Source organism: Elephantulus edwardii, unplaced genomic scaffold, assembly GCF_000299155.1.
Source record: "Elephantulus edwardii isolate Elephantulus edwardi_28Jun2011 unplaced genomic scaffold, EleEdw1.0 scaffold00192, whole genome shotgun sequence".
NCBI classification, from domain to species: domain Eukaryota; kingdom Metazoa; phylum Chordata; class Mammalia; order Macroscelidea; family Macroscelididae; genus Elephantulus; species Elephantulus edwardii.
Genome location: NW_006399942.1, coordinates 3,100,503 through 3,112,939, shown reverse-complemented (window position 1 = coordinate 3,112,939; position 12,437 = coordinate 3,100,503). Strand labels below are relative to the sequence as shown.

Here is a 12,437-nt window from a genome sequence, read left to right as displayed (position 1 = left end):
CAATCTGTCTTTTCATTTCCTGGCTGCTGGTGCCAAGACTGTTGACTGTGGAGCCAAGCAGATTAAAGCTGTGAACAATCTCAATCTCTTCACCATCCATTGTGATGCTGCCAGTTGGCCCAGTGGTAAGAATCTTTGTTTTGTTGATATTGAGCCTCAAACCATACTGAAGACTGCAGAACCTGATCTTCCACAGCAAGTGCTTCAGGTCCTCCTCAGTTTCCTCAAGCAAGGTTGTGTCATCTGCATAATGCAGATTGTTGGTGATTCTTCCGCCGATCATGATGCCACATTTCTCCTCATAGAGCTCAGCCTCCTGGATAATCTGTTCTGCATAAAGATTGAAAAGGTATGGAGGCAGGATGCAGCCCTGGCGTACACCCTTCCCAATTTTGAACCATGTAGTGTTTCCCTGCTCTGTTCTGATGACTGCCTCTTGGTCCAAGTATAGGTTTCGCGTTAGCACAATCAAGTGTTCTGGGAATTCCATTCTTCTCAGAGTCAGCCACAGTGTTATGATCCACACAGTCAAATGTCAGAAGAGACTCTAAATATTGCACTGGCGTGCTGAGAAGCCAAAGCAGATGGAAGAAATCAAGACATTAAGGAGTTGAACAGGAGATTTCAAAAGATTGTGCGACAAGACAAAGTATTATAATGAAATGTACAAAGAGCTGGAGTCAGAAAATTAAAGAGGCCGAACTCGCTCAGCATTTCTTAAGCTCAAGGAACTGAAGATGAAATTCAAGCCTCAAGTTTCAATACTTAAGGATGCTTTGGGCAGAATATTGAGTGATTCTGCAAATATGAAAATGAGATGGAAAGAAGATACAGAGTCATTATATCAAAAGGAACTGGAAAACACAGAAGAATTTAAGTAAACAATATATGAGCAAGAGCCTATGGTGATTAAGAGGGAAGTTGAGACTGCTTTGAAAGAATTGGCTAACAATAAGGTCCCAGGAATTAATGGTATACCAATTGACATATTTCAACTAACAGATGCTGTTCTAGATGAGCTCACCAAGTTGTGCCAAGAAATCTGGAGAACAACCACTTGGCCGACTGACTGGAAGAGATCTATATTTGTTGCCATTCCAAAGAAAGGTGATCCCACAGAGTGTGGAAATTATCAAACAATATCTTTAATATCACATGCAAGTAACTGTCTGCTGAAGATTATCCAAAAATGAGTGGAACAGCACATCAACAGAGAACTACCAGAAGTGCAGGCTGGGTTTAGAAGGGGTCGTGGTACTAGGAATATTGTAGCCAATGTTAGATGGATCTTGGCTGAAAGCAAGGAGTACCAAAAGAATGTTGTTTTTAGGCCACAGGAGTTTCGTCAATATCAGCTAGTGCTTAACTATTTTCATCACTTATGGCTCTTTAACAAATATAACTTACTTAGCCATTCATTTCTGTCTAGTTGGAACAGACCCAGAGCCACCTCTCCAGGGGTTTCTGAGACATTAAATGACATAGAGGGACATTGCTGTCATATTCTTCCCTTATATATACTGGTCTATTCAAATTGCCAGAGAGATAAGTGCTCAAAGGTACAACTTCCCAGTGATTATAACATCAGAGTATCCTTAAAATAGATATATAAATTTATATGTATATATGCAGATGTAGATAAAGATACAGGTGTAGATTTAACTATCAATTTATTTTGAAGCATTTAATTAGGGAGATACTTCTCTAAGCCTTTAATATTATTCAGTGAGCATAAAAGAGAAAGCAAAGCCTCAGTTGTGGTCACAGACACAAGAGAACTGGTTATCAGGTAGTGTCCTCTGGGCGTTAGGCTTGATGGCCTCATGCCTTTTCTATGTATGGCTGTATCCTTCCCTGTTCTGATGATGGTGGTGGACTCCAGGACCAGCTAAAGAAATGAGTAGAATTTGGGTTAAGAAGGAGGATTCTAGCCTCCATAGAAGGGTTGCTAACTATGGGAAACTGTGTCTGGAAGGCCGTTGGCAGAGCCCAGCATTCCAGACATTTCTACTACCTCTTGATATATTAATTCATAGGCTTCTCCCAGCAGGAGAAAGAAGACTCAGGGATGGTTCTCTAGTGTCCTTGGAAGGAAACGAGTATGGAGTCTCGGAGTAAATTCTGAGAGACCTCATCCCTCTTACAACCCTCTGCTAGATCCTGACACTATCCCTGACCAAAGATCCCCAATCTCCTGAATGCCAGTCATGGAAGCTCAGTTATGTGTAGGGTGGTTCTAATCCTTCAGGAGAGCTGTGTCAGTGGGGGAAAAAGATCCATATTCACAAAATAAGGCAGCTTGGAGTACACGCCCCCATCTGCTCAAGGAGACATGTGGGCTCTGGACTGGCTGGGGCAGTCAGGACTCCCTTTCTCCTTCAGCTTTCAGAGATTCACATAGTAATCTTCCAGGTCTTTGAGTGAACACACAAACACACCTCTCTCTGCCCTCAGGTAGTTTTCTTGGTGGAGATGGAATAGAGGAGACAGATAGGGAAGAACTGAGAATGAAATTTCTGATAATGGAGAGAGTTGTCAGATTACTGAAGAGTAGGTCCTGGCATCAAGGCTTTCTCCAAGCTCATTTCAGAACAATCAGAACTACCACTGTCAGGACCTCCAGAGTGGGGTAGAGCTGATATCCAGAAGTTTGGAGTTGGCGAGGCACTTAGTCCAGGTCCTTCAAGGCTACTTTATGAGAAGAGAGTGGAAGTAAGACCAGGGTTTTTTGAAGCTGCTTTTCTCCTGTCTGTCCTTTAGTGCCATGACATTAATTTTGAGCAACTGACTAGAACAGTGTTCAGAATTCTTCACCCTCTAAAAGAATGCTGCTGAACTTACCAGGGTCAGATCTGGAACACCATTCCAGTGTGCTCCTCACTAAACTGGACACAAAAACTGAGTCAGAGGATAAGAATGACAAGTGGGTTTATGAGATCCTGTGTGGAGGGGTGTGGGGCTGGTATACACAGGGAGGAGACTGCAGATGATGGCTTTGCAGCAGACCTCAGAGTCCTGCCAGCAAACTCAGAGATCTGAGTAGTTGGGGAACACATCCTTCAAAAAAATTCTCAGGCTTGGAAAAGATCTTCTTTGTAAAGCTCAAGTCAAGATTGCTGTGTTAATGAATTCATCTACTGAACATTATCCAGAGCAGTGAGAAAATCCACCATCATAACCAACTCTGGAAGGAGAGCTTAACACCTCCTCCAACATTTAAAGCCAACATTAGTTATATTGAGGGCTCTCCTGTGCTTAAATGAAATAGTATTTCTTTTATTTGTGACATTTTTGTTAACTCTTTCAAATTTGGCTTTATCTGCTAGGTATTCTACGTTTTAGGTTTGAACAAAAATAAATATTCAGAATTTGATGATTTTAAAGTCTCTCATGGAAAGGCTTCACAGACTTCTCTTCAAACAGAAATCCTATAATTAGGAGGCAGTCACTCTCTCTTTTTGTTGTTGTTATGTCCCATGGAGTTGGAATTGACTCATGGCTCTCCCTGCAGTGTCTTTTCAAAGGCAGTAAATTGCATGGGTGGGTGGAGGGAGATTGTCCATCTTTCTCCTGTGGAACAGCAGGCATATTTGAACCACAGAACTTTGGGCTGGCAGCACACCTCTTCTCTGTAAGCCATCAGGGCTCTCCCCCAAACCTTGGTAGTTACAAATACCTGTCTATGATTTTACCTCTTCTGGACTTTTTATCTCAAGGAATCATGTAATACATGCTCTTTCATATTTGATGCTTTTGAGATTCAGCCAAGTTATCCCATGTTACAATATCTAACTCTTCATAACCGAATGATATCCTATTGCATGGATTTACCACATATTGTTTATACATTTAGTGAGTTTTTTTACATTTGAGTTGTTTCTACCTTTTGACAAATATGAGGAGGGTTGTTGTAAGGACCTATGTACTTGAGAAACAGAGTTCATAGCAGTGTCTGTGTTGGGTAAAGGAGAAATGAAGAATGAGTAGACAGTGTAAATATGGAGAGAAGGCTGAAGAGATGAATAGGCAGATTATTTATGGGTGATGAGGACATGGAGGAGATCTAGAGACTCCCAGATAGGGGCATCAAGGAGGCAGGAAGTTCCCGAATGGAACCAAAGCAATGGTGCTTTGGGAGATGCAAGCAAGAAGAGAGTCAATATTGTCTAAGAGAAGCCAGAAAGGGATGCTATGGTAGCAGCAGATGTAGGTAATGATGGAAGAAAACAGGATGAAGCAGAGCCATGCTGAGTGAGGAGTTTGAGGAGTGAGGAAGAGGGGCAGATATAGGAGAGCAAGAGAGATGGGAAATGGGGGGTTGGGGCTAGATAGAAGGGAGCTCTGGTGGCTTTCTGGTAAAGAGTTGCACTGCCAACCCAAAGGCATGCACTTCAAATCTTCCAACTGCTCAGTGGGAGAAAGGTGAACAATCTTCTCCTGTGTGATTTACTATCTCTAAAAACCCACTGGAGGATCAGCTGTGAATCAGTTCTGGCTCAACAGTACACAACAACAATATGTAGAAGAAGTGTTCCGTGAATGCACAGACGGTCCACAGAGAAGGTGTGAAGGACCAGAATCATGCAGGTGTGCAAAATAAGTGAGGGTAATGAAAGGCCCAAGTGTGAATGAATGAAGAGATTCTTGGGCTAGGAGGTGCCCAGGTGTGAGGGCTTCTGGTCATTGGGGATGGTTTTGCAGATATCTTAGGCCTCCTGCTTCACCCAGAGAATCGGCTTTATGAACGTTCCCTGAACCCACTGTTCCAGCCCTAGCTGCCATGGGCGTACATGGCTCTTGGTCTTTTCTCTGCTCTCTATGCATTTTTCCCCTTCTTCAATGTTCCAATGTGCACCATGGGCAGACTTGTGCATGCTAGTGCTTGACTCAATGCGGCCAGTCATTTCCCATGTACTGAGGGCCTGAGGATCTTCTTCATACACATCATCAAGCTTGGTACAATTCCTTGTTACTATCAATGGCTAATCAATGTTCCCTGTGACAGTGTATTTCTTAAGGTGGTGCTGGACTTCTAGAAGACTTGAAAGGAAGTTATTGTCTGTCTATAAGGTGACTTTGATCTTTGAAATGAAATTAGAAGTGTTCTTTATTCCAATTAAACTGAGGCAAGGTCTAATCATATACAGCTCAATGGATCTTCCCAGGACACTCACGCCCTGAAAAGACCTACAAACTGCAGATCCCACACTGTAATCCATCACATAACACAGCCTGGATTTCATCTGGTGTTTCTGACTATGGGAGGTAGGAGGAACAAGAGTGCTTGTGGATCATGCTATCCATTTCATTACATATGCTCATGTATATCTGAGGCTGTGTGCCTCTTTGCTTTTATAGTACAATTTCCTACTTATGAGTTAAGGGAGCATTTGTGGTAAAGAGTTGGACTGTCAACTTCCCCAGCTGCTCTGTGTAAGAAAAACAGGAAATTACTCATGTGTAATTTAAAACCTCTGAAAACTGCTCGTGGGTCAGCCATGAGTAGGTCCTGACTTGATGGCACATAAAAATAACATCAACCACACATGAGTTAAGATCTCTCATGTGGCCCATGGAAAGGTGCTCCTGGCCAATCAGTATTTGTCTTCAAAGAACCTTGGTGGGAAGTAATTTTCATTGCTCAGAGGAAATGTAGATTCAAAGAAGCAGCTCTTTGAAACTTTCCAGGTTGGAGCTACCCTCAACTCTTGCTTTCCTCATCTGTCTAGGTGTAGGACTTGGACCCTGTTCATCTTTTTCTTTTATTTTAGTCCTACTTTAGGCCATGCATCCATGCCAGACTTTCCACTCTTTTTCATTCCCATTTCCAATGTGACTATTATAAACAATCCATAGGCACACAGGCATGTAGTGACTCTCATATGAATCAGCTTCCATGGAATCCAGCTCAGAGCTGAATTATTTGAATTCTAAAATCATGGAATGCAAAAAAACAACAAACACAAGAAAACCAGTGACCCTATAGTATTTCTTCCATCATCTCTTGATACTTTCTGAATCATTATTTTGCCCATAGAATTCTTTGGTGTTATGACTTGATAACTTCAGTTTGTTCCTCAGTTCTCTCAGCTTTAGACACATTTTCTACAGTTTTTGTTGTTCTGTGCCATCTTGTTGGAACCTACTCATTGCTGACCCTCCAGCTAGTTTTCAGCAGCCATATATATCAAGAGAGGAGAGTGTCTATCTTTCTCATATAGAGCAGCAGGTATACTTGAACCACCTGCCTTTGCATTTGCAGTCCAATTCCTTATCCATCAGATCATCAGAATACCCTGTATTGCTGCTGGAAAATTGACACTTGAGGGTTATTTCAGAGAAGTAATAGCAAAGCCCAGTTTCCACACACATGGAAATGATTAGGGAGCTGGAAATCATGAGTAAGATCAGGAGGAGTTAGGGATAGTGAGAAGTCATCATCCAGTTCCAGCTTTACCTGTTCTTTTACAAGGCAATAAACTTCCATGAGTTCCCATTGTCAAAGAGAAATGAGAAATCCAAACTTGGTGAAATACCCATATTTCATGCCACAACGTACACAACAGTAACAACTTAAGAAACATTTGCAAGAATTGGCACTTTCCACATTAGTGATTTTAGGACCTCTGCCATGTAGCAGCTTGTGGTTAAATCTTAAAATCCATTTCAGGAGGTCTAGCACAAGAGAGGAAGACCCTCAATGAGATGCATTGATTCATTGACTGCGGTAATGGGGGAGGTGTGTCAGAGACATTAAGATTGGCACAGGATAGAGCAGGGTTTAGGGCTGTGGTACATAAGGTCGCTATGAGTCACAAGCGACTTGATGGCACATTACAACAACAGTCTAAAAGTATGTTCTCATTTTGACTGACAGCCAATCTGGGCTCTACTTCTTTTTTTTTAATTGAAATTTAATTAATGTTTATAAAGAACTTAGATTTCCATTCATTCATTGTTGCACATTTTCCTCCCTGTCCCCACCGAGTTTGTTTTCTTGGGGAAAAAAGTTCTTCCATTGTTATACAGCAGCATACTCCACCCCACCCCACCCCCACCTCACTTTACTATGCAGCTCTTACTCTTAACTCTTGGCATGTCGACAATACCTATTACGCTCTACTTCTAATACTATATTTTTTAATTCTTAAAAATATTTTTAATTCTTTTTGTCTGTGTTTACCATCAAATTGGATCTGACTGGTACAGGAGGAGATTGTCCCTCCTTGTCCAGCAGAGCATCTGGTGGACTTGAACCACTCACCTCTGGGATTGCAGTGTAGCTTCCTGCCACTAGGCCACCAGAGCTCGCTTCTAATAGTATATTATTTGTATTCTTTCAGAGGCTCATGATTTCAGAAGTGGGTGGCCAATCCTCTTTTCTAGCCTGTCTTAATTTAGGAGCTCCACTAAAACCTTTCCATAGTGGGTGACCCTTCTGGCATTTGAAACATCAGTGGCACAGCTTTAAGCATCACAACAACCCACAAGTTCATCAAACTGACAGGTAAGTACTGCACTAATTAGAACACTGATAAACAAGAAAGAATACAGATATCCAAGCTACGAAGTAATTGTAATTGTTTGATTGGCAATCAATCAAAATAAGAGAACATGGTGACTGTAGCAATGGGTTGAATGTATTAGAGCTGATGAAGATGGCACAGGATAGGGCAGTGTTCGCATCAGTAGTTCACAGGGATGCTATGAATTGTACTTGACAGCACCTAACAACAAGTCTAAAGGTGGATTGACACAAGATGTATTGACACAGTGACTGCAGCAATGGACGCAAATATGTCAGAGATGATGAGGATGGCACAGAATAGGAAAGGGTTCAGATCTATTGTTTATCAGGATGCTATGAGTCATACTCAAATTGACAGAATCTAACAACAACAGTCTAAAGGTGAACTACCATCTTGGGCTGATTAGAAACAATAGTGTCAGGGGACCTTTCCTTTGAGGATATCGTGCTTGGAAAGGTGGAGGGTCAGCAAAAGAGAGGAAGACTCTTAAAAAGAGTGGCACAGTGACTGTAACAGTGGACTTAAGTGTATAGAGATGATGAGAATGACACAGGATAGGGCAAGGTTCACATCCATTTTTCATGGGGCCACTATGAGTCATGATGGACTCAATGGTACCTAACATCAATGGACACCTTTAAGGGTGTGAAGTGCTTCACATCTTCCAGTGGCAGCACATGCTTGTCTTCTTTCCAGAGGAAGAAGAACAAGGATCAAGTGTTCCTACTGTGACTTCTGGACTATGCTTATTGCCCTCATTCTGTATGCTAATGCCTTAAAGAAGTGATTGTCTCTCCAGTCTAGTGTCAGGAGTCAAAGAACTGTGAATAGAGAAAAGCTTCTATTGATGCTTTGCTGGAGAAGGAGGGACAATCTCCTCCTGTCCCAGTTAGATCCTATTTAATGGTACACACAGAAAAATCATTAAAAAAATATTCTATTATTAGTCTTTTGGGTTTTAAGATTTTTATTGGTTTGCATAAAATCATTCATATACATCATGTTGTATACATGCATTTTGTGTTTTATTTAATCACATACATTTCATTCATGTCTATTGTCTTTTATACACATTCATATACAGTATATTTTTATTTGAGATTGATTTATAAGATTAAACAAGGCCCTCTATGAGGTGGATTGATTCAGTGACTGGGATAATTGGGATGAGAGTGTCAGAGACAGTGCGATTGGCACAGGACAGAGCGGAGTTTAGGGCTATTGTACATAGGGTCGCTCACTATGAGTCGCAAGCGACTCGACGGCACATAACAACAACAACAACAAAAGATTAGACTAACTTCAAATAAAATTCACAAAAATAGGAAGCCTTGAGGAAGAATTATAAATACAATAAATGTGGTGCATGAGAAGTAATGATTTGAGTCATTGGTATCCTTTGTGAAAGAGATGCTCTGAAATCCTCCCAGGGAAACTTTCTGAGTTGCTGTTTAACAGTAAAGAAGAATAGCTCTCTTGTATAGATGGTTTCTGAATGTATTGTCTAACCATTCTCCAAATCTCCACGAAGTTTTATATCTGGAGATCATCATGAACTTTATTTATGGAACATGCTCAAGAGTTTTAACAAGACCCATCTTTAGACCCTTCTCAGTATCTACTCCAGCATCCAGTCCTATGTCATAAACAACAGGGCTTTCTTGATTTACCTGAAAGGGAATAGAATTTCTTTTTTGAAACTTTGGTTACTTGTTCAACAATGACTTTATAATTTAGGTAATGTTATATTTTAGTTTGATTTAACAAAACATTTCACAGCTTGACTATTCTAAAGTGAATCATTTAAGAATTTGAGAGCCTTCTCTTCACATCTAACAATCAGAGAACAAGGAAGCAGTCACTGTCCTGATTGTCAGCCGGGTTGGCCTTTGTGATAAAGAATGTCTTCCCTGTAAAGATGATTTCTCGGTTCTAGTTGGTGACTCATTGTCATTGTATGGTTTCTTTTCATCATGTATTTAAGTAATTACAGAGAGATAGAGGTGTGAATGTAACATATATAGTATTTTATTCAGAGTGGTGCCATGATATTGCAGAAAATAAAAGAATGGACAAAAGTGCAGTGAAGAGTGTAGCATTGGCCCATAATTCCACCACTGACACTCACCCCACAGTCCTGAGTATTTACTGGAGTAAACTTTGGAAACATGTATTTCACCTTTGTATTTCATTGTCATAGCTGTCCCAACACTCCCAGAGCCAGAAGGATTAACTTGCAAAAGATCACCTGGTTAGTCCTTTCATCATACTTAGAGAAGAGGCACAGAAAGGCAGGAAGATGTCAGAAAGTCATTGTCTCCTGCTTCTTAGTACCATCTCTGATCTCACCTTCACCACACTCCTTGAATACTCCTCCTGACTCATTTGTTCCTCATCCTACTCCACCCTCTATCAGAGGTTATTGTCTCCTATCTTCCCAGCTAAGAGAACAAGAGCAGAAATGAGAGCTGTGACATACAGAGCTCTTGTTGTATGCCAGCAAACACTTAATTGCCTCAATAAGTGAGGGGAAAATTGTTAACCTCATTTTTAAAGATAAAGGGAAGCTCAGAGATTAGATAACTTGGTCACAATTGCTGAGATTGGTATAAAGTCACAATTTGAGTCTTTATTATGAAGTTTTCAAATTTTGTTAACATCTGTCTTTGGGATTATGCAAGCAAAAAGTTAATAATAAAGTGGTTAATATGTGTACTGAACAATGACAATATATATACCCAGGAGTGCAGCCATAGTGAGTGTCTAGTTCTGTTTTACAAAAGAACACTCCTGGTAGCCAGTACCCACTGGAAATAGGCCATCACACCCCTCCCGGGACACCTGGAATGTACAACCAGTGTCAGATGGAGTGTCAGGAACAGGACTTGGACAGCGCCCAAAATCAAGTTCAGGGTTAGGTATATGGCCAGGGCCACGTTTAGGTTCAGGTGGGGTGTAGTCACAAGGAATCACCAAATTGAGAAGGGCTTGGGGTGATAATATGTAAGATGCTCTCTCTCATTCCCTTATGTGGCAGAAGTCTTGGTGGTGTCATGTATTAGGTGTTACACTGATAACAAAAATGTTGGGGTTCAAAACCACTGGTCACTCATCTGGAGAAAGATGGACAGTACCCTCTAGTTAGAGTTAAAGCCTTGGAAACTTAATAGAGGGTCACCAGAAACGGAATGAGTGATGTTTGTTTTGTTTTAGATAGCCCTGGTGGCTCGGTCCACAGGCAGTGGTGCAGCTAACACAAGTGGTTGTTTTGCTTCTCCCACCAGTGACTCCCAGGGCATAGTTGTAAAATCTCTTCATGTGCAATTTATATCATCAGAAACTCAATGGAATGCCTGCTGGGAGTTTATTCTGACTCTGGCTTTGAAGGTTGGTTGGGTTTTGTTTAAATTTTACATTTTTGGAGTACTTGCTTGTATGTTTTCACACCTTCTTCTCCACCAATGAACAATATTTAGTAGAAATGTGTTGTCAATGTTTGTGTTATTTATCATATGCAGTTATTTCAATTTCTTCCAGAATTATTTTTGAATAATTAAAAATTATTTAATTTTTTGTTGTTGTTGGTTACACTTTAATACATCAGATGGGCTTTGGGGGACAGTGGGGCGCACTCAGTCCTTCTTGGCAGCCGCCTTCCTCATGGCGGCCAGGACGTTGCTGAGTTCTTCTCGCTTCCTCTTGGCGCGGATGTGTGTCCCCACCCTTTCCTTGATGAACTTGAGGGCCCGCTTGTCCTTGGAGACCTTGAGCAGCTCCATGGCGGTCGCTTGTAGGGCACGAAGCCACACACCTCCCGGATCATGTTCCGCACTAACTTGGTGTGCTTGGTGAGGCGCCCGTGGCGGCGGCGGCGGTGCCTCGGCTTGCTCACGTTCTTGGTGACTTTGTGGCCCTTGTTGAGGCCCACGGCCATAGGGTAGCGCACAGCCATGGCTGCTGCACGTCTATGACTGCCGCGGCGGAAAAATTATTTACATTTTAAAATAATAACCAACAAAAGTAAGATAGACAGCCTCTAACACCAGGAAATAAGGAGGACACTGATCATAAAGCAGCTTGATATGGAGCAGGGCAGGTTAATGTCCTAGGCCCTGTGGGTTGCAGATGTTATACATAGTGCTCGGTGACAACACAACCTCACAGCACACATGATGATCTTACCATCTGTGTGGACCAAGACTTTGATGCATCTGCAGCCAACTGTTAAAGATGGAATGGTGGTCTCAGTTGAGGATCAATGTTGGAGGATCTGTTTCTAAGGTCACTTCTGTCTTGTTGACAGGACTAAGTTTCTTCTGAGCTATGATCCTTAGTGTCTCCATCCCACTCTTTCAGATAACTCTCCATTTGTTCTTTATCACATAGACCTCTCCTTAGTGCAGGTCATGCATAGAAGCTGCTTCCAAGAGTAGACACATACAGAAAGAGAAAAAGAACATTTTGTTCTTTCTCAGTCCTCAGAAGTACGTCTTACTCCAATCTATCTCCAAAGGGAAGAAAGGAGGACAGCCTAGAAGACAGGATCATTGGGAACCACTGGACAGGCTGCTTACCTCCTCCATCTCAGGTAAGGTACTTAAGGTTCTCATAACCACTTTTCAGACACTGGAACAAAAACACCTTGCTTTTCATGAAGAAGGTGTCACAGAATGTGTCTACTCTGGTTACTGTGTCCAAATTGGGAAAAGATTGGGCTTGTCCTGAATCATTCTTCAGAAAGTAGTAGATTAATTCTCATAAAGCACTGAGGGGACATCACACAGCCTTGGGAGAGCAGATTCTGGGTCTTGACCTGGAACTTCAAGCAGCCACATGGCATTACTAAGCCTCTGTCTTTGCTTCCTGTTCTCTACAATGGGAATGTCTTTTGAGGACTTACTGGCTAGA

The 12,437-nt window shown here is 41.6% G+C and overlaps 1 pseudogene; it reads right to left on the bottom strand.

Annotated features, from left to right (window-relative positions):
• Window positions 1-11,161: 11,161 nt before the first annotated feature.
• On the bottom strand, window positions 11,162-11,481 carry LOC102843876 (annotated as a pseudogene).
• Window positions 11,482-12,437: the final 956 nt, after the last annotated feature.